The 26,391-nt window shown below is 40.6% G+C and overlaps 1 long non-coding RNA gene across 1 annotated transcript in view; it reads right to left on the minus strand.

Moving 5' to 3' along the window:
* The window catches only part of LOC133072182 (uncharacterized), a 50,669-nt gene extending 28,385 nt beyond the window's left edge, over nucleotides 1-22,284 (minus strand). The window contains exons 1-2 of the long non-coding RNA XR_009696657.1: nucleotides 21,919-22,284; nucleotides 18,891-18,992 (exon numbers count right to left, since the gene is read on the minus strand). This is a non-coding gene — a long non-coding RNA (uncharacterized LOC133072182). The remainder of the gene's footprint in view (nucleotides 1-18,890; nucleotides 18,993-21,918) is intronic.
* Between the last annotated feature and the right edge of the window lie 4,107 nt (nucleotides 22,285-26,391).

A 26,391-nucleotide genomic window follows, 5' to 3' on the forward strand; every position in this document is an offset into this window, starting at 1 on the left:
AAGAAATGGGGCTCGCCTGGTATCTAGTGATGAACACTACGCACTCCCACGGCCGGGACATAGGTCCTTGGTCAGGGGACTAGGATCCTGCTGGCTGCACGGCGTGGCAAAAAGAAAACAAGGAGGAAATTCTGTCAGTTTGTGACAATAAGGATGGACCTTGAAGGCACCATGCTAAGTAAAATTAGTCAGGCAGAAAAAGACAAATACCCTGATCTCAATGATATGTGGAATCTAAAAAGAACATAGAAACATAACATAAGAAACATAGAGACTATTAGTTGCCAGAGAAAGGGGGGGCAGAAATGGGTGAAGGTGGTCAAAAGGTACAAACTTTGAGTTATAAATAAGTTCTGGGATGTAGTGTAAAACATGACTACAGCTAACAAAACTGTATTGTATGTGTGAAAGATATATAATACAGTATTTGTATACTGCTAAGAGAGTAAATCTTAAGGGTTCTCAACACAAGGAAAAAAATCTCTGTAACTATATAAGGTGATGGATATTAATTAAACTTAGCATGGCAATCATTTCACAGTATATACGTATATCAAATTATATTCTGCACCTTAAACTTATACAATATTATATGTCAATTATATCACAATAAAACTGGGAAAAATAAAGTATTGCTGAGCTCAAACAAAAATACAGGTTCAAGGGGCAAAAGAGGAGCAGTGAACTAAAACCATGTCTGTAGATAGTAAATGAAAAATAAAACCAAAAACAAACCAAAAAACAAGACCAAACAAACAAGCTTGGTTTGTCCTGAAGGTCAATGCTTCTATCACACAAAGAACCAGAGACCAACTTAGATCATGCAGAGTGAGGAGGTGAACCTTGGACCCTCACACTGATTCAAGGACTCTCAAGAGGAGTATACCCTTTCTGAGACTTCAGGAAAGAAAAATAACTCAACTTCCAGCAGAGGAAACCCAGCAAGAATGTGGATTGTCTCCATCAATTGTAGGTGGAATTCTGTGGGAGCTCTGCTCTCTACTCTTAACCCTGGAGCTGGTGGGGTCCAGTCCCCTCCACCTGGGAACTCACATCCAGGTCCCAGGCCAGGCAGCAGTCACTTCTGAGGCTGCCAGGACCCCCTCCTCCTGAAGCTATTGTACCTCCCTGGCCTCCCTTCACCCCTGGGCAAAACTAGGATCCGGAGACAGGCCAAGCGGAAACCACTGGGGGACCTGGTCCATTCAGTCTTCAGGGGTCTGTGGGGAAGCGGTGCTATCCTAGAAGGCTTCCTGGAAATAGCACTCCCTCTGGGCGGAGTTTAGTACTGTCCTAATGACTTATTTTCTTACTGATCACATGGACACCCCTTCCTACACCTCATGTCAATTGGCAGTGACTTTCTTCTCCTCTAGAACCACCTGTGGCTCCTCGGGCCAGGACAACTACATCCAAAGCCCTGCTTTGCCATTCATGCTTCTTTCACAACCCCTCCATCTGCTGCAGGCACAGTGTACAGGCAGTTTCATCACGACCACCCGAACCCAGCAAACTGCATGAAGAACTGCTGAAAGAAGCGGCAGGAACATGTGGGGCCATTTCTACATACCCACTCGCTTCACTATTTTGCAGCTCACAGTATTTCTATTCCTCAGAAAGAGGAAAAACCAACACAACATTTAAGAGCTTCAGATTTCATTTGCTATTTTTCTGTTCTACCCTTCTTCCCTGAGCATCTGAAAGATCACTACTACTTAAATGGATAAATGCACACGGCGTGAACTGAGCTCTTAGAGCGCCAGAGGAACCCATCTAAGTATGCCCAGTGTTCCTGCTAGAATGGTCTCTTCTCTTTCTTTATTCTCTCTCCCTCCCCCGTAGGGTCTGTAAAAATAAAATAAGTAAAAATTATTTTAAAAAATAAAAATAAATTATGATAGAGTGGTGAAAGTGGTGTCAGGTTAGTAACACTACCTAATGCCCAAGCAGAAGCAAGCACAAATTCTCTGGAGAAACAAAGTAAGTTCCATCAAAAATGATCCCATCAAATATAGAAGGAAATAAAACAACATGGGTAGGAGTCAGGAGAAACAACAGACAGCAGACTTACATCTCCAAGAACACTAGACGTTAGAATCACTGCAAACAAAATTAGTATGTATAAAATATTTAAAGAGGAAGATATAATCAGAAAAGGATCAAGAAACAGAGCACCAGAAAGACTTGAAATGATTCATATGAAAATTTTAGAAAGGAAAAATATTAAAACTAAAAATTACGAATGGATTAAACAGTAGATTAGATATACTGTTAAAAAAAAAAAAAAGGCAGCAAACTGGAAGATAGATCCAAAGAAATTACCCACAATTTCATAGAGGCATGGAAATAGAAAATAAGAAAGTAAGGAGAAACAAAAGAGAGAACGAGGTTCAAAGGAAGTAGATTCAAAAGAAATAACAGAGAAAATGTAAAGAAATAGCAGTTTGTTTGTTTCCTTTTTAAATTCATGAGATGTTACTACAGACAAGAAGCATATAGATAAATGAAAAGAAAAAATATCCCCACCTATACATGCTAGAGTAAAACCACAAAACAAGAAAAACAGAGATGATCACAAAAGCACCCAGAGAAGAAAGACATCTTGGTCACAAGTAAAGACAGTTAGATCAATAGTCAACTTGCCTACAGCTATACAGGAAGACAGGAAAGGGTGGGGAAATCTCTGCTGAGAGAAAATAACTGTCAGCACAGAATTATGCAGCCTTTCGAGAAGACAGATGAAATACCCAAAATGAGGGAGTTTACCACCAACAGTACCTGCACCTAAGGGGAGGGTATCCTACAGCAGAAAAGACAGGACTGAGAAAGGACCTTGAATAAGAAAATTGATAAATCTGTTAGTAAATATAAGCAACTAACTACGTAAAATAATAACAATGTCTAATTCTTAGGGGTTAAAAAGACATTAAAATACTCACCAATAGCTTGGAAGTAAGGAGAGGGGATCTGAGTTGGAAGTGGTAGTCTCCTTATTTTTATAGTAAAGGAATTCAGATATTGATTAATTTGTACTGATGAGTGTGCATATTAAAGTTTCAAGGACAAACACTAAGGCTGTAGAAGCAGAGGGTCTAACTTCCCAACCAGTGAAAATGGGGAGATGGAGAAAGAAAACAAGCAAAAAGCAAGGACAGGCAAGCCATTCAAAAGACAGTAAGGCAAGAAAACGGCGCAGGGCATTTGGATGATGAAACGACGATGGTCATCAGGAGGAAGGCACTGATTGGACAGAAATCTTCCCTGTAACTCACCGCCAGTGCACCCATCCCTTCACCCCCTTAAGCCAGACTGTCTCCAGGTTTAGTTGCCACCTGGGTGGGCAGGTAGAAGCAAAGGGTGAGCAGGCAGGTGCCGAAGACATTCTTTCTCAGAGAGGGAGGTTCCAAACCCAAAGCCTTTCAGGATCTCCTGAACAACCCTGGCTCAGCCTGACTCTTCCTCTCCCAGTGCCTCCCTGAAGTCTGCTCGGTAGCAGCACAGAAACATGAGGTGTCTGTTTTACAGCAAAGGCTCCTTCAGCACAGTTAATGATGAAGTTGATGGGCCTGGACAGAATGAAGTGGCCAGTACCAATCCCTGTTATACTCCTTGTGACTGTGTGAGGTCAGGACTTTCAAGTCATCTCTGCATATTTCTCCTCTGTGCGAATGAGGAGGCTGAACTAGACAACTGGCCAGGTCCTTCACAGCTCCAATATCCCTTGATTATGTTCTTCATTAAATACGCATCAGGTACATTGAATTGTAAGCCTCATTTTTTCTGATTAAAATATTAAAGTCTGCTCTTTGCACACAGCTTTTATAACTTGCAGCTTACATAACATGTCCAGTAGGCTCACAATACATGATAGCAATATTCCCTCTAATAACCTGTATTCAGTTACTGGCTTTCTTAATATCACTTTTTTAGGACCTCAAGTAAGATGTTTAAAAAATAAAAAGAAGCAAAACAAACAAGCCACCTTCAGTGACTCCGCTTCCTGTGATACATGTCCCTGTCTTTTCTCATCTATTCAGGCGCAGCAGCTCTGCCGAGTTGGCTCAGATCTTAAGTCCTCTACTCTGGGGAGATAATGGGCCTTCATCTGCCTGGATTTAGAAGTCAAGTTCTCCTCACAGTACACTATTCAGAGCTTCAAATGTCCCTTGATAGATAAATTAAATGGTCATTGTCCACTATGATCCCACTTGATTTAGCTGATGTTTTGAAGTGATTAATCACAGGTATTGCTTCACTAACTGTCCTCATTAAGCTCTCAAGGTTTTGGACTCCAGTCTCTGCTGTGTTTATTCCTGTTCACATCTCTTCCTTGGACAGCTTGAGTGACCAGCATTACATGCAGAAAAGTGAAAGTCAAAGTCACTCAGTCGTGTCCAACTCTTTGCGACCACCTGGACTATACAGTCCATGGAATTCTCCAGGCCAGAATACAGGAGTGGGTAGCCTTTCCCTTCTCCAGGGGATCTTCCTAACCAGGGATCAAACCCAGGTCTCCCACATTGCAGGCGGATTCTTTACCAACTGAGCTATCAGGAAAGCAGAAGATCATGGAGAAGGGACCCCAAAATCTAATGCTCCAAATTATCCTCCTCTTACCTCTCAGGCTCCAATCTGTCCACCTGTTTCACTAGAGTAACAGCTGCGAGAGCAGCCTCCTCCTTGACTTACCACTCAAACCCCACTCTGCCCCCTCTCATGTGTGCAGGCGTTGCGCTCAGGGGGACAGTCCAGATGCAGGAGTCCTAGACCATGATGCCAGCCTCTTGCCCCATCATCCCCAGTTTCTGCTCTATGTCTGTGAAAGCATTCACTAAGGTCTTGAGGGTGTTCAAAGAATTCCCACCTCAGTCTGACCACTGGTACCCTGAGTAATGTCAGTCAAACTAGCAAGCTCTACGCACCCAGGACCATCAGGGGAACCTTTGCCACATGCCACTGCTGTGCCATTGCTATGCCAAGCTCATTTAATTCTTGCAATACTGTCAAGAGGGCTGATATTCAGCTGGTTGGCACGAGTTGGTCCTAACAAGTGATTTACAATCCTCACCCACCACCACTGGTCTGTGCCTGTGCCACACTGGTTGGAAATGTACTAAACACAGCCTGGAGATAGACAGCACTCCCAGTTTATCAACGAGGAGACTGAAGCTCTGAGCTTCACAGGAACAGGGGTAGCAGGCCACAGCAGAGGTGCGGGGGGCCCTAGAGCTGCAGGGGTGCAGCTCCTTGCTCACGGACGGTTAAGACAGCAGCTCTTTGGCAGCGCAGTTCTATAATGTGGTCTGGAGGCTTGTTCCTGGAAGCCCGGGCTACAGGCCATTTCTTCAAACTCTAATTCTATGCAATACCTACCCCTCTTAATAAATGCCTTGTGTAATACCTAAATGTCAGAACTAAAACTACAGAATTCTTAAAAGAGAACCTAGGCATAACTCTCCATGACCAGGATGGTTCCTTAGTACCCAAACAGTACCAAAAAGCACAAGCAAAAATGAAACAGATAAACTGGACACCACTGGGTCATCAATAGTCAGAGCTCTGGTGACCTTGATAAGAGCAGTTTTGGAGGAAAGGAAAAGAAGAAAGGTCAAAAGACTTGTACATGGAATTAGCAATGGGCATAGACAGACTGTAACAGATAAAGCAGGGGATGTGTCAGCAAGACCTGGCAAAAGAAAAGATCTTTCCCTGTGGTACAAGAAAGAATGAAACTTCAAATATGGCATGGGTGTGTGTATGTGGGCATGTGCATACTCAGTCGTGTCCAATTCTTTGTGACCCTATGGATTGTAGCCCACCAAGCTCCTCTGTCCATGGGATTTCCCAGACAAGAATACTGGAGCAGGTTGCCATTTGCTTCTCCAGGAGATCTTCCTGACCCAGGGATCGAACCCAGGTCTCCTGCAATGGCAGGCAGATTCTTTACCACTGTGCCACCTGGGAAGCCCCAGTGGCACAGGTAGCTATTAAACCAGGAAAAGAAACCCTCAGACACAAAGTTAGAAGGTGTCATTGCACACTTTTCTGGGGGAGGTAAGACAGTGTAAGGGTTAAGAGCAAACCAAGAGATTCTGATCAGGCACTACTCCTTATCCTTTGTAAGTGGCCTAGAGCACATGTAAAATCTTCTTAGCTGTGTTTCCTTGAATGAAATGGGCTACTTCTATAAAGGTACTCTGAGATAAAATGAGCTAATGCTCATAGTTGGGTTATGAGTTTGACAACATTCAAAGGGCAGCAAAACCTCTGAATGTTAAGAGTTTCTATGCACAGTGACACAGTACCAGAACTTAAAGAGTTTTAACAACATCCTGTGCTGACCTGACCTGAACTACAGAAGACTCATCAAGCCTGTCACATGTTACTCCCCGTCTGCTCTCTCCCTAACATCCACATCCCTTTAATCATCCAACGTGATAGCAGATTCGATGATCAACATCTGGAATGAGGCTAGGGAGCTGAAATCACAGACTCTAAGATGACTCGAGATTTTAAACCTTGATGTTTAAACAACTACTCAAATTTTTAAAATTCAAGCAATCATCCAGAGAAACAAAAAAGAATTAAATATAGATAGATAGATAGATAGATAGATAGATATTAGCAAATGAGCTCAGAAAACCATAGCCCAGAGATCTGCAAAATCCATGCCAAATGAGGCAGGGACTCCCCACCAATGACAGTTCGGGGGAGACTGAAGTATGGAAAGAAGGCATCCCAGGGAGGAGCAAGTTCAACTCCTTCACTTCACAGAAAGATCTGGGGTGTCTCCATGCAGCTACACGTGGCTTCTCTTCCACTGTCGACCCACATGGACAAGCAGCACCACTGTTACCGGGTGGTCAGACGTCAACCATGCAGGAAGCCTCTCTGCGCAGGAAGCTTCCCGCCAGGGTCACTCTGGCTCCTCTGACTCCCGACAGTGGAAGTTTCCTGAGTTTATCCACAGCAGCAAACGTGGAAGGGGGAGAATCCAACAGCAACAGCAAGACCCCTGGATTTTCATGAACCGAGATCAACAACTGAAATGCAGAGAACAATTCCTACAGGAAGTTTCAAGGATAGAAAAGAAACTAGGGCTTCCGTGCCCCAAAGTTCCTCAGAACAACTCTGTTCTTTATTCAAGGGCCTCCACTGGGCAGCTCCACACTACTCTTCTCATCTTATTTCAAAGGACTCTCTTCCTGAATAAATACTACTGGAATCTTCCAGATACTTAGCCCATTCTCCCCATTCCCCTGAAGTGCCTCTGTCCTATCCATTTCCACCTGTCAAAATCTCACTTATCCTTGAAAACCCAGTTCAAACCACTGCTCTCCATGGATTTATCCCTGGTTACCATGACAGGAAGCACTGACTTTCCTTTGAAATTCAAACAGAACCACTAGTTAAACATCTCCCATAGTCATCTGGTGAAGAAAACATATGACAAGTGGCACGATTCTTAAATACTGAAGGCCCTGAAGAGTAGGAGCTGTTTCTATGTTAATGTCCTTCCTCAGTACCAGGCAGTGAAGGAGCTTCATGATGAATAAATGAATTAATGAATAGAAGACAGAAAAATCAGACCTTCATGTTCCATCTCCTCAGCTCAAGAGATAATCAACCCCGTCAAATGAGATACCTCTTAAAAAAAAAAGAAGATTATTTATTTATTTTTGGCTATGTTGGGTCTTCACTGCAACACGAGGGCTTTCTTTAGTTGTGGAGAGCAGGGGCTACTCTAGTTGCGGTGCTCAGGTTCAGGCTTCTCACTGCGGTTGCTTCTCTTGTTGCAGAGCACAGGCTTAGTTGCTCTGCAGCATGTGGGATCTTCCCAGACCAGGGATCGAACTTGTGTCACCAGCATCGGCAGGCAAATTCTCAACCACTGGACTACCAGGGAAGTCCTATAACTCCTGCCTTGTTTTGTGTTTGTGCCTGTGTCAGGCATGTCCAACTCTTTCCAACCCCATGGACTCTAGCCCAACAGGCTCCTATGTCCACGGAATTTTCCAGGCAAGAATACTGGAGTGGATTGCCATTTCCTTCTCCAGGGGACCTTCCTGACCCACAGACTGAACCCGCATCTTGCATCTCCTGCGTCGGCAGGCATTTTCCTTATCACTGTGCTACTGGGAAGCCCAACTCTCCTCTTAATGACAATTTAAACCTAGGAGCAGCTCAGACAATATACTGATGGATTAGAGAGACGATCACCAAAAATCTGAAGCACATTTGTCATCAATACTATTAATAAGTACAACTGATTTTATTATTCTTTTTCCCCTTTACTCTTCAATAATGAAATAAACCCCAGTCCCAGCAAATCACAAATCTCTATTCTTAAAGTACACTTGGATTTTATTAATTTACTTTGCTTATACATAATTCAAAGGGGGATTTTATTTCAGTGCTTTATTTGTGGCTTCTAGTTATTATTCCTTCTGGAAAAGGTCCTTCATGTATATTACGTGTAAAGCTCCACTAGAAGTTTTTGGGGTCTGTGTTTTTAACTTCATTTTCTTAAGCCTGTAAAGTGGAAGAATGAGTTTGGGTGTTTCATGGTGGCATTCAACTTCTAGGACTGTATGAACCCTAGTGAGGACTGGTGGCAGGATGAGGAATGAGATGTTGAAATACCAGAATGTGGGCTTATGGTTTCTCGGAAAAGGTCTTGCTTGAGCCAAAGTCTCCAACTGCAGAGAAAAATGCCTTATTCAGAGTCAAATGGGCACCTTCTCTGAAGTGCCAGGAACTATATTCCCCAGTGCCTGAATAAGCATGGTTTAAAATAACAGAAAGACAGAAATCCATCTTACCCCAGCACTGTGATAGAGGGCACTCTCTATACTGTGGGGAAACTTCAACAAAAATCTCAGAGACTTAAAGAGATAAGCACTATCTCTTGAAACCTCCTAGCAGGGCCAACAAAACAGCTGCCCTGCGCATCTCAGCTCCCTAGGCTGCCCCCATCAAGTGGGGGTGTAACTAGTGTGTTGCCTGAGTTTCCTGCACCTCTGTGGGAGCAGAGATAACCTATAAGATGCTGAGATAAAACCTGATTTTAAAAATAGTACTGAATTGCATGCTTGGGGCATTGGGAAGGGTTTATATACAGAGGGGACAAGGTAAAAAGGCAGATGGTCAGACTTACTATCTATCAGGTAGGCCGACTCCCCCAGAAGAGCTTTCTAAGCTATCAGGAGACGTGACAGTGCCTCAGGTCCTTGCCTTCTGCCTTATCCAGCAGTGCCCTGCCGGCCACAGCTATGCTTAGGCCCTTATCTCCCGCGTTCCTGAGCTGAGTACAGACCTGACCTTGACAGAGATCAGGGAGTTAGGCAAAACAACAATCTCAGTCTGTAAGGTCCAGGAACCCAGAATCTCAGGTCCTATGGGCCAATCTGATGCCTAAAATCCTTGGCACCATGACCATTACTCAGTCCTAATGTCCTTTCACAGGGAAGTTGACCCCAGGCCTGCTTTTGCTGCTCAACGATGACCTCTGGCCAGACCACAGCATCAAAGACTAAAAAAGGGTGTGGAGATCATTAAGTCTAATAGCAGAGATAAGGAAACTGAGGCTTCTAAAGATCAAGCCCCCACCCTCCTGTCCTCTGACTCCTGAAAGGCAGAGTGTGAATGCCCTGCCTCTCAGCGGGAGTGTGCACCCTCTGGCTTTAACCTGCATGGTCACTGGCTATGAATCAGTCCAAACTTGAATGCATTAAAATGTAATGGCTTTACTATCCTCAAAATAGAAACCCAATTTCTCTCCTGACATTTTCCATCTACCATTTTCCTTGCTGAGCTTTTTCTTAGCGTTCTGCTAGCAAAGCCTCTTGCTGAAATAACTCTGCCTGTTATACCCTTGAGGGAAATATCATAACTGCCTGGGGTGAGCTGATTAGTATTAGCCAAAATCTGAGGCTCTTCTATAACTGGTTCTTTAAAAGGCAGGGAGTGGGGGAATCTGGTATTATCCCAAGGATTTGTTAAGAACAAGTGCGCAAGACAAAAGGAATGACAAAATGGCATTTCTGTTTACAAACCCTTTGAACACTGTAAGACCCAGCCAGTCCTCCCAGTGATGCCTGTCTCAATCTGCCTGATGACTGAGCCCTAGTATTATTTAATCGATTCAAGAAATATAAACTAGCTTCATTTCATTAGTACTTAAAATGTTATGATTAGGGCATCCAGCAGTGAATGGTTGTATTTGTGTTGCATAAAGTAGAACATATATTTTAATTGTGATTAATTCTCTCAAATGGGTCAACTAATGTCTTTAAGTGTTACTGTCAGCAAACAGACACAGAGGATGTAAAAAAAGGACTCATCAAACATAGAAGGCTATACCATCTTTGACTGATTTCAAGACTCACATTTTCACATTTAACAGATATCTCTCAATCTATGACAGTGCTTTTTTTTAGTAACACACAGAATAATGATATATTTTACAATAGATAACATCTTAGATTCAATAAAACACTGAACAAGCAGATTGCTAAGAAGAAATTACTGGGTGACTTAAGATTTTGGAAAAAATAGAATGTAGCCATTTCCTTATCCTAACATTTGCATGTGGAAAATAAGAGTATACATAATGTGTATGAAGTAATGAAAACTGCAAAGGTTATGCTTTCTTTGTTCCAATCCACTGAGGCCCACATTATATTTAGTAAGACCAGATGCTCACAGACGTCTATCATATCTCACAAGTTTTACCCTATTAGAGAAACACACTGATTTGGTGACCAGTAACTTTGTCAATGACAGTTTTATTAAGAGAGAAAAGCAAAATATCAAAATTAACCTATATACATAAGAATATACAAAAAAGTGAGAACTTCCATTATAGGATTAGTAGACTCAGTAGAGTTGCTTTTTCTTTTTTCCTTATTAAAACAAACAAATCCCAAAAAATCTGATACAATTTGAACACTAGCAATGACAGTCTGCCCTGTTAATAGCACTTCCTATGAATAACAGGCCTAAGCCTCCCAAAACTGATAAAGGTCATCCCAGGAATCCGAAAGATGGAAGCCAAGCTGCTTCAGGTTGTGCACTGTTAACTGAAGCATAATAAAGACAATTTATAGTTGGTTTAGAGATGAGCAACAGATAGTTTCTGGTTTTACTAACAGATTCAATGGGAAACTTAAAGAATGGGGTCTTGAGTCTGATAAAAACTGCTGGAGGGGGACTGAATTTATTTTGTAAATATGATTTTGCATTAATGAGAACTGTCACTTATTAAGCAATTTCTATTGCCAACATTTCACCCCATCTTATTTCTGATAAGCTTTCTAAAATAAACTATTCACTTCTACATAAGAAAATCATCTGAGGGGCAAGTTCTGCCTCAAGATCTCAACGCTGCTGGCTGAGAGTCAGGACTTGCGCATCAAGCCTACCACCTTGAAGACCATTCTCAGTCTTAACCTGGGCCTGGAGCTACTAGATGGTGGTTAGGTATCTCTAAGGCTTCTAACCGTGACTTTGTTCTTTAACAAGTGGTCTGCAAGTCAGAAGGAGCAGTTCCCACAGACTGGGTCAGAGATTTGACACTATGACACTGCACCCTTCACCACGGGGTCTGTGTGTGGGCAGACACCTGAGTTACAGGCACCCAGAAGAGATGAGCCAGTGGTCCTGCCGATACGCTGTGAGTGTAGACCAGGTAAATGCTTGAAGGGAGGGCTTGGGGGTGAAGGCCTGCTCTCAGGGCAGTGTGCCTATGTCTCTGCCTCCCCACTTAAAGGGATATGCTCCCTCTCCACTCGGGAGCTTACTCTCAGAAGTTGGGGGAAATGTCTCTTCTTTGCAACGCACTCATAAATCTTGGCAACTGGAGACCGGAACTTAAGCTCCAAAACTCCCTCTGGGGGTGCTTGTCAGACAGCTCTCCTGCAGCCCTAATGGCACAACAAAGGGTCCTGAGGTGGGAATACATGCCAGACCACAATGGGACTCCCCAGAGTTAGGGCAGAATCAGACTGCCCAGACTGGGGTTCAAGCCAAAGAGTTTCCTGAGTGTCAGTGGGTCTCATTCAGTGGGTGTATCCTGCTTAGACATAATTTGGTGTATTCTAAGAATTTTCACAATTCAGCACAGATGCAATTTTTAAAAATCACTTTTGTTAAAAAAAAAGTCATCTCATTAACATAGCAAAGATACCCTTATGGCTCTCAATACCTAAGAAACTCCCAAGATTTAAGAGCTATATGCTATGGAACTTCCCTATAAAGCGGCTAGGACTCCATGTTTCCAACATAGGGGCCCCAGTTTGATCCCTGGTCAGGGAACTAGATCCACATGCCCCAACTAAAGGATCCTGCGTGCCACAACTAAGACCCAGCACAATCAAATAGATAATTCTCTTTTTTATAGACCTATGTGCTGGATGAAGACCAAACATATGTTTCTTATTATAAATCACCATATCACACCATCTAAAACATGCCTTTGTAAAACTTATTTTAGCTATTTGAGGACCTGATATTGACAGACTCAGTGTGAACTAATAATGTATGAAAGAGAAAAGGCAGGCAGTGAGAAGGGCAGTCAGTGCTACCCAGTGAGAGACTGAATACACAAAGAGACAATTACCAAACCGGGTATAAAAACAGAACTCTGACCCACAACTTGCAGCAACTTGCCCAGGAAACCAACCCTCTTATACTGTATGCAATAATCAGCCCAGGAAGTCTCCTTGCAGGAGACTGGATTGCTATCTCTAATAATAATCCAAAAAGCCAAACAATAACTTCTATAATAACTGGCTCAAAGTGACAAGGACTTGACTAACAACTGATAGCTTCTCTAATTTGTATCCTCACTTCCAATTTAGGACCAGTCAGAGAAAGCCACATACGTACACCATAAAATACCCTGTTTTAGCCTTGTAGTTAGTCCACCTCATGCAAACAACTTCCAATCGGAGCACAACCAAGGCCTTCCCTTTTTTCCACTATAAAGCTATCCCACTTTTCTACTTGTCTTTGAGTCTCCACTAAAATGCAAGTGACAGTGGTGGACCTCCTTGCTATATCAAAGATCTGAATTAATAGCCTTTACTTGTTCTTTATATCTATATATATGTAGTATTTTTTAATGTGAAAGTGGTATGTACTGATTGCAAAAACACTTGGACAGTAAAGAAAATTAATATCACACATATTTTCATCTTCAGAGACAACGTCCAATAACTTTTTGTAGCATTTCTTCCAGCAACCTACCCATTTGAATGCCAGTGAATGCCAGATTCTTATCTCTTATTGAACTGTGAGTTTGGCTGGATCTTATGGAAGATCAAGGACCTTATATTTAATTCCAAATGCATGAATATTCTAGAATATAATAACCACCTGGCATGTTGCCTTCTCATTGTGATAGTACCAATCTAAATATAACATGTAGGTGATAAGCTACATTCCCAAACATAACTAAAATGACACTGTTAATCTTATTTTTTGTTGTTGTTGTTCAGTTGCTCACTAGTGTTCAACTCTTTGTGACCCTGTGGATCTTATTTGTACGAGTGCACAAATTCAGACTCTACATTTTTGTTCAGTTCTTCTAGGCTTAAAAACATCGGAATGAGATTCTAAAGTGGATTGGTAGAGAGAGCTTTTTACTAAAGGCTGCCGCTTCAGAAAAAAACAGAATGTCTTATATAATAAACATTCTGGCATTGTGAATAATCCTTCACCTATGTGTTCACTCTATGTGTTTGCACTCCCAAAGAGGCTGGAGGTTATTACTCAACTAAACATTAAATCTGATGAGGATTCTGCATTAAGAGGTCATCCTCTTTGCCTTTTTATTGATCTGTACACTTTTAATACCAACTCTGACTCTACATGTCTGTTACCCATCAGGGTTAAAGAAAATATTCAAGTAGAAAAGATTTAGACTTGAAAAGAAGTGTCAATGTGTTGGCCCAGGAAGGAAAATCACTGAGCAGGAATGCTCTGGGTGCACCTGACTGTTTTTGATGTAACAAAAGTTAGTAAAAGGCTTCAGAGCGAAGATGATTTCTAAAGCATGCAGAGAAACTACCTGAAAAGCAACAGGAAAAGAGGAAACTGTTCCTAAGAAGAGAATTAGGGTACCTAGAAGAAAATGCCAAATTCTCAACAATACTGTAATAGCCACATGATGTTATTTCTTTTTAAGTCATAAACACCTAATAGGCACAGTCTGCTTCACTTCATGACACTTTGAAAATGCAGGCTGCAGTCTTCCCAGCACCATTCCAGTTTCTAAGCTGCCTCTGGCTTATTCCAGGTAGTTCTGATGAAACTACCAATACCAATTTATCCACCACTCCCTGCCAAAGGAGTGGGCATATGACCCACTCTGGTTAACCAAGGTTCTCCTTAGCTCTGTCTAAGGTCATTGGTTGAAAAGACAGGCATGTGGCCCAAGTCAAGTCAATGAAAGAGTCTCCAAAGGATTGGTCTGTGACTGCTGAGAGTGCATGTTTGTTTCTATCTCTGAACTCATGAGCTCAAAGGTCCATATGAGCTTAGAGCTTCTGATGGCTATTCTGTGGCTGAATGGAGAACAAAGTAAACAGAGCCAAGTAGAGGGAATGGGCAGAAAATGGGAAGAAATAAGAAGAGGGAAGAGAACTTAGAGTGAAGCCACAATGGCAGTTTGAACACTTGATCCAACTGATCCAAGCCAGCACTAGCTCAGCCTGGTTTCCTAGTTACACGAGTTAATAAATGCTTTTTTGTGCTTAAGCTAGTTTGATGTAGGTTTCTGTAACTTAGATGAAGACCTAGAAAGGCTTCTGACTCCAACTTTGTAACGGCAGAGAAACTATAATAAGTCCCAGAGAAGTGCTGCCCAGATTGGACAGCAAGGTGAGGGAAAGTCCTCATTCTCCAGTGTATGCCAATGAACTACCAGCATACTGAAAATAACCACAGAATCACAAAACTAGAGATTTCCTTTTCTACACCTCAGACATGCAATCTGCTGGCCTCCTCATGAGCACTGTGAATAGTAAGAGCCTTTGTCATAGCAATGTAATTTCTAGACTCCAAAAGGACCCTGAACTCTCAAAATGTCTCCCTTTAAGTCTACCATAGTGTTTTATTTTCCCTTTCTGTTTCTTTTTCCTCCTTAAAGGAAAAAAAAAAAAAAAAAGATGGAATTTAGTTTTAGTACTGTCTCAAAAATCCTAAGAGCAGGAGGGATAAGTGGGCCTTACAAATGTCTATACAGCAGTTGAAAAGTGAGAAATCTATATTACCCTGGGTCTCTTGGGAGCTACATGACTTAACTTTTGTTTGTTGTTCTATCTGCTTACGGGTCTTCTCATGTTTATACTCATGCCCTCCTCAGCACCAGGGTTACCCAACTTGTAGGTTCAAGCAACCCACTGTAACTACTTCAGACATTTAGATCACATGTTCTCAGATTATTCTTGTCTCAGAATCACTTTACACTCTTAAAGTGAAGTGAAAGTCCCTCAGTTGTGTCTGACTCTTTGCAACCCCACGGACCATACTGTCCATGGAATTCTCCAGGCCAGAATACTGGAGTGGGTAGCCTTTCCCTTCTCCAGGGGATCTTCCCAACCCAGGGACCGAACTCAAGTCCCCCGCGTTGCAGGCGGATTCTTTACCAGCTGAGCCACCAGGGAAGCCCAAGAATATTGGAATGGGTAGCCTATCCCTTGTCCAACGGGATCTTCCCAACCCAGGAATCAAACTGGGGTCTCCTGCATTGCAGGTGGATTCTTTACCAACTGAGCTACTAAGGAAGCCCTTACACTCTTAAAAATTACTGACAAATCCAAAGACTTTTTGCTTGCATGGCTTGTATCTATCGTTATTTACCATTTTCAAAATTAAAACAGAAAAAGTTTAAACACTTATTTGTTAATTTATTTCAAGGTAATGATAATAAATCAATTACATGTCAATCTAAATATTTTTATAAAAAACATTTTCCATAACAAACAAAAAATAGTTTAAAGTGTAGAATTGTTTTGAATCTTTGCAAATCTCTTTAATATATGGCTTCTAGAGAATGGACGGGATTTCTGCTTCCAAAATAGATGGGAAAAACAGCAATCAGATTTACCATCCTGCATGAATCATCTAAGAGACAGGAAAAAATATACAATGGCAGATTAGATGTGGAGAAAGAAAAGATCAGTAAACTTGCTATCATGATTGAAACCATACAAAATGAAATACAGAGACAAAAAGCTGAAAAAAAGTGAACAGAACACCAGTGATCCTTGGGAAAACTCTAAGTAGCCTAATATACATGTATTTGGAATCCCAAAAGCAGATGAGGGGCAGAAAACAATTTAAGAAATAATGGCCAAGGTTTTACTAGAATCAAATTTGATAAAATTTATTAAATGGGCTTATTAGCCCATTAGATCTAAGAATCTTAATCAGTTCTAAGAACAGGAAACAAATAAAGACACACCAAGTCACTTCATAAACAAACTGCTTAAAACTAGCTGTCTGAAAACAAAGGCAAAATAAAGACTGTTTCAGACATACAAAAGCTAAAGGAATCTGTCACCAGCAGATATAACTAAAATAAATACTAAAGGAAATCCTTCAAAGGATAGGAAATCTAGATTTACACAAAGGGATAAAACAGATCAGAACTGGTAATTATGTCAATAAATATAAATACTTCTTTATATTGTTTAAATACATTTAAAAGACAGCCAATTATTCAAAGTAAAAACAACTACAGTGTACTGCGGAATTTAAAACATATGGAAACAAAATGTATGACACAACATGAATTTTCAGAGGGAAGAAATAAAAGTATATTATTATTACAGAATTCTTCTACTATATGTGAAGTGATATAACACTAATTGAAAGTAGAATATGGTAAGTTTAAGATGTATATCATAAACCCTAAGGCAACCACTGAAACAAAATAAATACTATAAGCCAACAAAAATGATAAAAAGTATCATAAAAAATGCTCAACCCAAAAGCAGGCAGAAAAAACATAAAACAAGAAATTGATGGAACAAATAGAAAACAAATGTCAACAGGGCAGACTTAAATCCAAACATATCAATAACAACATTTTATTTAGATGGTCTAAACTTCCCAATTAAAAGACAGAGATAGGGCTTCTCTGGTGGCTCAGTGGTAAAAGAATCCACCTGCCAATGCAGCAGACACAGGTTTGATCCCTGATCTGGAAAGACCCCACTTGCTGTGGAGCAACTAAGCCTGTGCGCCACAACTACTGAGCCTGTGCTCTGGAGTCTGGGAACCAGATCTTCTGAGCCCTCACACTGCAACTACTAGAAGCCCACACACCCTAGAACCTGTGCTCAGCAACAAGAGAAGCCACCACAATGAGAAGCTTGCAAAACACAACTAGAGAGAGGCCCCCGCTGGCCACAGCTAGAAAAAAGTCCACGCAGCAACAAATACCCAACACAGTTGAAAATAAATAATAAATTAAAATTTTTTTAAAAAGAGAGATTAGGAGACTGTATAATAAAGCAAGACCTAAATACATCCCGGATGCCAAAAAACTCACTTTAAAAATGAAAATACAAATTGGCTGAAAGTAAAAGGATGTGATAACATATGCCATGCTAGTACTAACCAAAAGAAAGCCAAAGTGGCTATATATTAATGTCAAACAAAGTAGATTTCAGAACAGAGAATATTAATAGGGATAAAGAGGGTCATTTCATAATGATAAAGAGATCAATTTATTGGAAGTTCATAACAAGGCTAAACACATATGTACCTAATAAGAGAACATCAAAATAAATGAAGCAAAAACTGACAGAAATAAAAAGAGAACTGTTATTCTCTTGAATAACAATTATATTTGGAGGACCTCCCTAGCTGTCCAGTGACTAAGACTCTGTGCTAGCAATGAAGAGGACCTAAGTTCAATCTCGGTCAGAGAACTAGATCCCACATGCTGCACCTAAGAGTCTGAATGCCACAACTAAAGATCCTGCATGCTATGATGAAGGCACAGACAAATAAATCAGTATTTTTAAAAAATAATTACATTTGGAGATTTCAACACCCCTTCCTCAATCACTGATCGAGAAAGTAGAGAATTTGTAAGTAAACAGAAAACTTGAACAATACTATCAACCAATCTGACCTAATACTTATCACACACTCTAGGCTCAGCTGGTAAAGAATCTGTCTGCAATGTGGGAGACCTGGGTATGATCCCTGGGTTGGGAAGATCCCCTGAAGAAGAGAAAGGCTACCCACTCCTGTATTCCAGCCTGGAGAATTCCATGGACAGTCCATGGGGTCGCAAAGAGTCGGACACAACTCAGAAACTTTCATTTTTCACTACCAAACAACAACAGAATACAAGTTCAAGTGTACATGGATTATTTAAAGGTAACATCACTGGGTGGAATCTGAAACCATATTTTACATATTTTATGCTGCTACATTAATATACATCGATCCATATTACACTTGGGTGGATCTTTCACTCATTCATGAAAGATTCATCATCTTGCAGATTCCTGAAAGAGTCTTGGTAATGACCAAAATGCCCTGAATCACACTTTTCAATGGCAGATCTAGGTTATTCAATCTTTTATCAACTGAGATGCAGGCAACTCCTGGGGCCTAGCTGACCCTAAAGAATCTGTGACAAAGTAAAGAAGGTAATCCTCATGCTGATTTAAAGACTAGATTCCGTGAGTAGTTTGGATCAGTTCAATGTCTGCAACAAATTACCATGCTTTCCTCTTTAAATATCCTCTTGAAACAAAGTACCCAAGACCTGCTGTACCTCTGCCCCACAGATAAGCACTCTGGGAAGCAGAGATGGGCTAAACATCACCGACAACACTGAGCTGACATATTCTGTCTGAACGTACCAACAATCTTTAAGTCCTGATGCAGGAACAATATTACTCACAGGTGCTGTCAGCCACTAACGAGGATCACCAGGGTCTCCAGGTATGAGAAGCCCCAGGAAACTAATAAATAAAAGAGAAAACAGTGGTACATTATTTAGGGTACAAAATTTTCAGTTGTCAACATAGAAAATACATTTCTTCTAGCCTCTAAAATCATGAATCCACTGGCAATGTTTCAACACTGTCCAAATGCTTCTGATAATGAAGACCAACATTTTAATAATCACAATTCTGGTTCCCCAAGAGCAACTGGTTAAGAGTGGGCAGAGCTAAAAAATCCTCTTCTCAGAATCTCTGGGAGTGGAACAAATTCATCAGTTTTCTTAAGGGTCCAGGTCATTCTACTAGTCATCCAGGCTTGAGATGCTCATGAAGACACCACACTCTTTAATAAACCTTATGGTCTCCCTCTGCTACTCCCTCTTTATCTTCCCCTCAGTGAGAAGGTTATGTTCAAAGATCTACATTAGATGTTTAGGAAGATATAAAAGAAAGACTTTGTTTCTTATAACTGACACACACAAAGATGTTACATTCTATTATGGTGGCAAAATCATGTGCCTACTTAATCTTTTAATAAGATGCTTAAAGAGGATAGAAAAAGTAAGTTGTATACAGAAGGGCAAACTAAACAAAGAGTGAAGTGCAGAGGATCCGTCACTTTCTGACAAGGTGGCATTCAGTTTAGTACCCTGTTGGGACTGGAGCATGGAGGGAAGGAGGAAATGGAAAACAGTCAAGGATCCCATCTCACAATTCTGGGATTCACCTATTCAGAATTAGACAAGCCCATAGAAAATAAGAGTTCGCCACCATGAGCTACACTTTAGGTATGGTGGAAAATCAATGGAGTAAGAAAATTCTGTTTCCAGAGTTTTAAAATAAGGGCCTGCTAACGAGATGTGAACTGATTAACTCTTTGGTCAGAGAATAACATGGCTGAATCAAGGGAGACGGATTCCAAAATAATCCGTAAAACCTAAAACTGAAGAAAATCTTGTCTTAACACCAAGGCTATGTTTTAAAGTGTGATTGCTTAATCCCATAACCCAAAAACAAACGCAAGTTCACTTGGGAGCAGTGAAAAGCTTACTTTGCTCACGAAATGAGCCATGGTAAAAAACAAAAGGGTTCCAAATTACCTGTCCCATGAAGAACAGGTTCCCTTATATTAAAACAATTGGTTAAAACAGACTTCTGTTAGAATAGCAGAGCTGCTGAATTTCTCCACAAGAAAACCTTTTAAATTTCCTTTTAGAAACTAGATGCTTTTAAGTATTTATATTAGGAAATTATAACCACAGTCTACCTTCTGAGAATGAAATATTCTTAATTCTATTGCTTATTAGCAGTAGAGAGAGAAAATGTAAAGAAAAAAGTCTCAGAACAGTAAAGTTCAATGGAAACAGACCAAGTTATTTTAATTCTGTCCCATCTTTATTCAGATAGAGAGTAAATGGCTACTAAAGGTCACCAAGGAAATCAGCCTAAAAGGAAAGATAAAAATCTAGGTTCCTGATACTCAGAGCAAGACCTTCCCCCTATGCCACATCTCCTGCATATTCAACTGAGATGAAAAAATCTTCCATTGCAGATGAGAAAATATGATTTTCAGGATCACCTACTGAATGACAATGTACTCTACAAGGTATCACTCTACACTGATAAGAGGAGGATTCAATGCACCAATTAAACCAGTTCCTATTTCCAAGCAGGTGAACCCCATAACTGCCTGAAGTGTCTCTAGAGTTGGGGTAGTCCCAGCTTCTACTAACATTCAGTGTTGAATAAGATGCTTTTTGTTTCCTACTTTGTGTGTGTATGACGAGCTAAAGTCCCACAATACAATCCAAGGTACTACCTGTAGCTTTAAATTCTGAGGTGAATGAAGAGCAGCTGATTAGGGACTTCACTGTAAGCCATCACATGCCCAAAGACAAATGTGACCTTCCATTTTTTTTTTTCCATTTCCATATTGAGTAGTCCAAGTGCTTTCTCTCAAAGCCTGACTTTTCATCTCTTTAACAATTTATAGACTTTTTTCTAGACAGCTTCAGTTTCTCTAGCTCATTTTCAAATTGGATAATTTCTTTAACTTATGGAGATCACTGAATCTTTGCTTATTACCTGAAAAGGACGCTGATAAAAATAATAATGCTAATATTTAACAGTTATTGTGACATGACTGTATGTCAGGTGCCAAACTAAACACTTTTCTTAAGTGGCAGGATTCTTTGGAATATCTGATGCTGGAAAAGACTCAAAAAATAAAAAAAAAAGTGATGTCTTCCCTCCGCTATTCTAAGAACACAGTCCCACAAATCTATCTTGAGCTCAAGTCCCTCCCCTGCAAGGGTATCATTATCTTTGGAACCTCTGAACAGAAAATAGCAGTTCTCAAGGCTCGCAGGATGACAACTCAACCAGGCTTTGGCTCGGAAGTCTCATGGATTCAGAGCATCTAGTGGAAAATGAGGGGGTGCAGGTTACTGGAAGAGGGGCACATCCCCAAGACAGGCTGCAGATGTGCAATGGCCCACAGCTGTGGGGCATCTGTGGAAGGAGATGGGCACTGATAGCGGAAACCCTGAAGCAGAGATGAGGACCTTGAGGCTCATCCTGGCGTCAGGGTCGGGGAGGACCTCTGTGGGGAGTATCTCTGAGCTGGCTAGAGCATACCTGCCCAACAGACACAGGACACATTCGCCAGGCAGGAGCATCAGAATGGAGGAATAGCTACCACCAGAGAATAAGGACTGGGCCAGTTCTGTATTTTCCAAGTACTAGGTGAATCCCCCCTGGGATTTTGTGTCACTCTAGGGAAGAGAGGCTCTTCCAAACATAACATACTATAATCTCAATAATCTTTTCAGTAAGTGCTCAATGCCAGACTTAGTTTGAGGACAAATAAATTGATGTTTTGCTGCACAGGTTGGTGGAGCAGGACTACGCCCAGTACATGGACATTTTCTAATTTTATACTCACAAGAACCACTTCAGGCTCCAGCAGCAGCAGCTCCACACCTCATTTTACGGAGTGTAAGGAACTTGCCCAAAGCCATACACATGCTATAAAGTATCCCAGCTCTGTCTGACTTCAGAACCCATGGTCCTCATCATAGTGCAGATGAGCTGGGCTACTCTGTAATTTAAAAAAAAAAAAAAGAGAGAGAGAGATGCAATTTTGCAAATATCAATAATTATACATTGACTCTATCATGCAAACATGGAGAAAGAAACTGCAGTCAATTTAATTTTACAATACTCTTGGATACAGATTTGTGCCATGTCATTTTTTTAATGACACAAAAATTCTAGCATAGATTTAACATGGACAAAAATTTTAAATTAAAAACCTTAATTCTCAGTCTGGAGCTGTTCACTAAATACTCAAGTGAAGAATGTGGTCCCTCAGTTTGGTATTTGCCAAGTAATTACGACATGCCAGAACTGAGCTAGGCAGTCCCAATCTTTGAGGATAAAATTCAAATCCCTGAACTTCACAAAATCATCTGCTAGTGTTATCTTCCAACCCCTGTCTACATATAATACCTTCTCCAGCCATAGTGAATTGCCTGCATGTGACACTTACACTGGCACCTCCACAGCACGTACCCTTCACAAATTAAAATTTGTACCTCCTACACTCCATGGTAAATGAAACGAGGGACTATATTTTAATTTCTATTTCCCTAGTACCTAGTTCAGTGCCTAGTATGTGATATTCAAATACTATCCATGGAATGGATGGAAGAAAAACAGAATAAAATTGCAATTTTAAAAGCACTTGGTCTGTTTCCCATTTGTTAGACTAGCATCTTACACCAATGTCTTTCCCCAGACAGTAGGCTCACATTTTGAGACTCTTTCAGCACCACTAACCTGACACAGTAAGTTCTGGCTGAGAGCAAGAGTAAGGGTATAAATAGAAGGCCAGAAAGCTGCCAGGTCAGTCTACATTTCCAGGCAAAAACAAGCAAATGCATTTACAAACACTGGGTATATATCCCAAGGGATGCAAACTGGTCACAGCCTTTGGCAACACGTCTATTTTGCTTTAAAGCACACTTCTCACTACAAGGTTAGGAAAACCAGAAATTCCCAAAGATAAATAATTGATCAAAACTTGTAAGAGAAGTTGACAAAGACAACCCCAAATTCTTAAAAAACCAGTCAAAGAGATTGCTAAATAACTGCATTAAGTAAATGATTACATTTGGCCCAAAGAGTCAGATTTTGCTTTAAAAGACAAAAAAAGAAAGCAAGCTACTAATTTAAATTTCATATCATTGTTGAAAACACAGAATTGAGAAACATCATAAAAAGAAAGGAACAAGCAAAACTTTTAGCCCTGCGGCTGTTAACTATTTTGTAGACACAGGAGACATAAATATGTTGGAAGAGTAGACAGCACTGATAGCCAAGCACTATCCTTAATGAGACAGGAGTAGAAAGACGCAGAGGGAAAGCCAATTAGGGAAGAAAAATGGCTTAAGATTATACAGTTAGTCAAATGTATGATGCTTATCCAGGTTGGCAGTCATCTTTGGTTACTTGAGGTGATGAATTTATCATCATGAATTTATCTTTATAATGGGGGCATCTGGCCTCACGGTTCAGGACACAAGATGAAGCTACAACTGTCTGAGACCAGCTCTAATGATTCAATGGTACAGCTGGTCAAGCTATCACTCCGTCTCTCTGCCTCCGACAGCTTAGGGAAGTTTCTGCTAGTTTCTTCTCCCATCTTCACATTCACCACTGTCTCTCTACTTCAAGGCTTTTTTAAATTCACGGCTTCTTTTGGGACGCTGCTGTCCTACCAACTCTTCCTGTTTACAGTGTCCTGATTCATTCCTGAAGCATTAACAGAAATTCTGACTGGGTCAGCAAGTAACCATTAAGGATGGAAAGCCTGTGTTGGGCAAAACTCTCATGCCTGTTGGTTTCACAAGTTTCTCGAGGCCTGTAAAATGGCTGGCTGCTTTCGGGCCCAGCACAAATCACTGACCTGTTCAGCTATGGCTGAGAGAGAATAGTGAAGAAAACCAACCTTAACCAACTTCTTGCTTTGTTCAGATGAGGGTTCAGAGTGCAGCAAGCCCTTACAGGGCCATCTAGTAGACAATGGTCCCATCCAACCTATGACCAATAAATTCAATCTCATACTAAGGATCCAAGCACCTCTCATTGAAATATAAATGATTTACAACATAAAATTGCAAAGGGTTAAGACTAAAGATGATGATGGGGGAGAGCAGAGGAGGTATCCTACAGGAGGGCAGTGACAGATCCTGAGCACTGGTAGAGAGCTGGCCTCACAAAGCAATGTGTCCTTTCCAGAGCTGAAGAAGGGGGAAAAAGACAATTCATACATGATGATTTTTCTCTCTTTGGTAAAGCTAGAGGAATAAAATACCAATAGTTATAAGATGAGAGGGATTAGGAGCTTGAGGATAACAAAGGAAGTTTGGAAAAGCCATCGTAGGCAACATCTAAGTGGACAGAAGATTGATTAAAGAAAAAGCACTTGCAGAACAGAAAAAGAGACACAGAAATACAGAACAGACTTGTGAACTCTCTGGGAGAATGTGAGGGTGGGATATTTCAAAAGAACAGCATGTATACTAACTATGGTGAAACAGATCACCAGCCCAGGTGGGATGCACGAGACAAGTGCTCCGGCCTGGTGCACTGGGAAGACCCAGAGGAATCGGGTGGAGAGGGAGGTGGGAGGGGGGATCGGGATTGGGAATACATGTAAATCCATGGCTGATTCATAGCAATGTATGACAAAACCCACTGGAAAAAAAAAATAATAATAAAAATTAAAAAAAAAAAAAAAAAAAATTAAAAAAAAAAAAAAAAGAAAAAGCACTGCCAAATACAGGGCTCAAAAGTTCTAGTAATACCTTGATAAGCACCATTTGTAGAAAGTGAAGTCAGATGTTCTCCAGCTAGTCAAAGCACAAATAGTGAGGAGAAACTTAAAGTTAAGAGGTGAGATCAGGTAGAAGACAAAGACTCTAGGCTGTTACTAGTAAGGGAATCTACCTTAAACAAAAACATAAACAAAACAGAAATCTAATAATGAAAAGATATGAATGGAATATGCACCTGAGAATTTAGTAAAGTCATTCACAATTGGATATAACACACACACTAACAAAAGAATAAGAATAATTCCCTTCCACAGTTCAGCGTGCCTACTTATGAAGTAAAGGAACTAGATGTCAACTCTGTAAAGTAACTCTTCATGTATGATAATTTATATGAAGCATGATACTTAGTTATGTCTCATGTTTGGTAAAGATGTATACATCTTACATAATGGGAATGCTTTAGCTTGGAACTTTTTGTTAATCGTCCTAGGCCATTACTTATTTGGAGGGGAAAGAGAACCAATCTTTCTGCACATTCAGTATATGTCAGCTCCAGTGTTGGTGCTTTACATATATTAATCTTACTAGTCCCTCTAATAGTTCTATAAAATAACTGTCAGTAATTTATAGTTGAGAAAACCAAATTTCACAGAGGTTAAATAATTTGCCCAAGAATATAAAATAAGTCTGACTCCAAAGTATGTGTTCTCTCTAGCAAGTCCCACTGCAGAGCTGAACAGGGAGCCATCAAATGAATTCTCTTTCCTGCCGCCAAAAAGTTTCTTAGTTTACATATGATCTCACTACATATATGCATAGACTTATAAATATTTATAAATATTCCAGAATTTTTTCCTATGATTAAGCATTTTGATTAGTTAAGAGGTGCTGTTACAGAATATACCTTCAAAGGGAATAAAGGAGAGTGTGGATTCTACTTGTGGAAACTTAGGCAAGCTTTTCAATCTCTTCTTCAGACTCATTTTTTTTAAACCTATCAATAGTAAAATGAGGGCTTTGGACTAGGTGGTGTTTAGGTTCTATGTGACTCAAGTCATCATTCAAAATTCATTCATTCAATAGACTGAGATTAGGCACTATTTTATGTGCTGGGAAAACAGTGGTCAATGAAGTTAAAAATCTTATGTAATTTACATGCTCTAATCTTAAGACAGTAATTCTCAAGGTGGTGAGGAGTGATAAGTGGAACAAAATTTCAAAATCACTTATGGAATACTTTTTTCAGAGTATGCGTGTACCACATCCAAGATCCACAGTCTACGCCCCAGGAAGCAGGCCTTGTGGGGAGCCAGAGACACCGATGCGCATCTGTGGTGTCTTTCTTATAAGGCTGGTAGAAAAATGCTTGAGAATCAGTGTTATAAGTCATACAGTATAAAGAGATGCAAGTCATACTGCTCTATCTGTAAGTGTGGCGGGAGACTCATTAAGAGACCCAATTCTAAGCTTAAAGAAAGTGGTAAAGTGCACTTGAATGAACAGTCCCTAATTAAGGCCTATGAACATTTGTATCAGTCAGAGAACAGAAATATTACAATGCTTACCCATGTTATTGT

The sequence above is a fragment of the Dama dama genome, chromosome 18, assembly GCF_033118175.1.
Source record: "Dama dama isolate Ldn47 chromosome 18, ASM3311817v1, whole genome shotgun sequence".
NCBI lineage: Eukaryota > Metazoa > Chordata > Mammalia > Artiodactyla > Cervidae > Dama > Dama dama.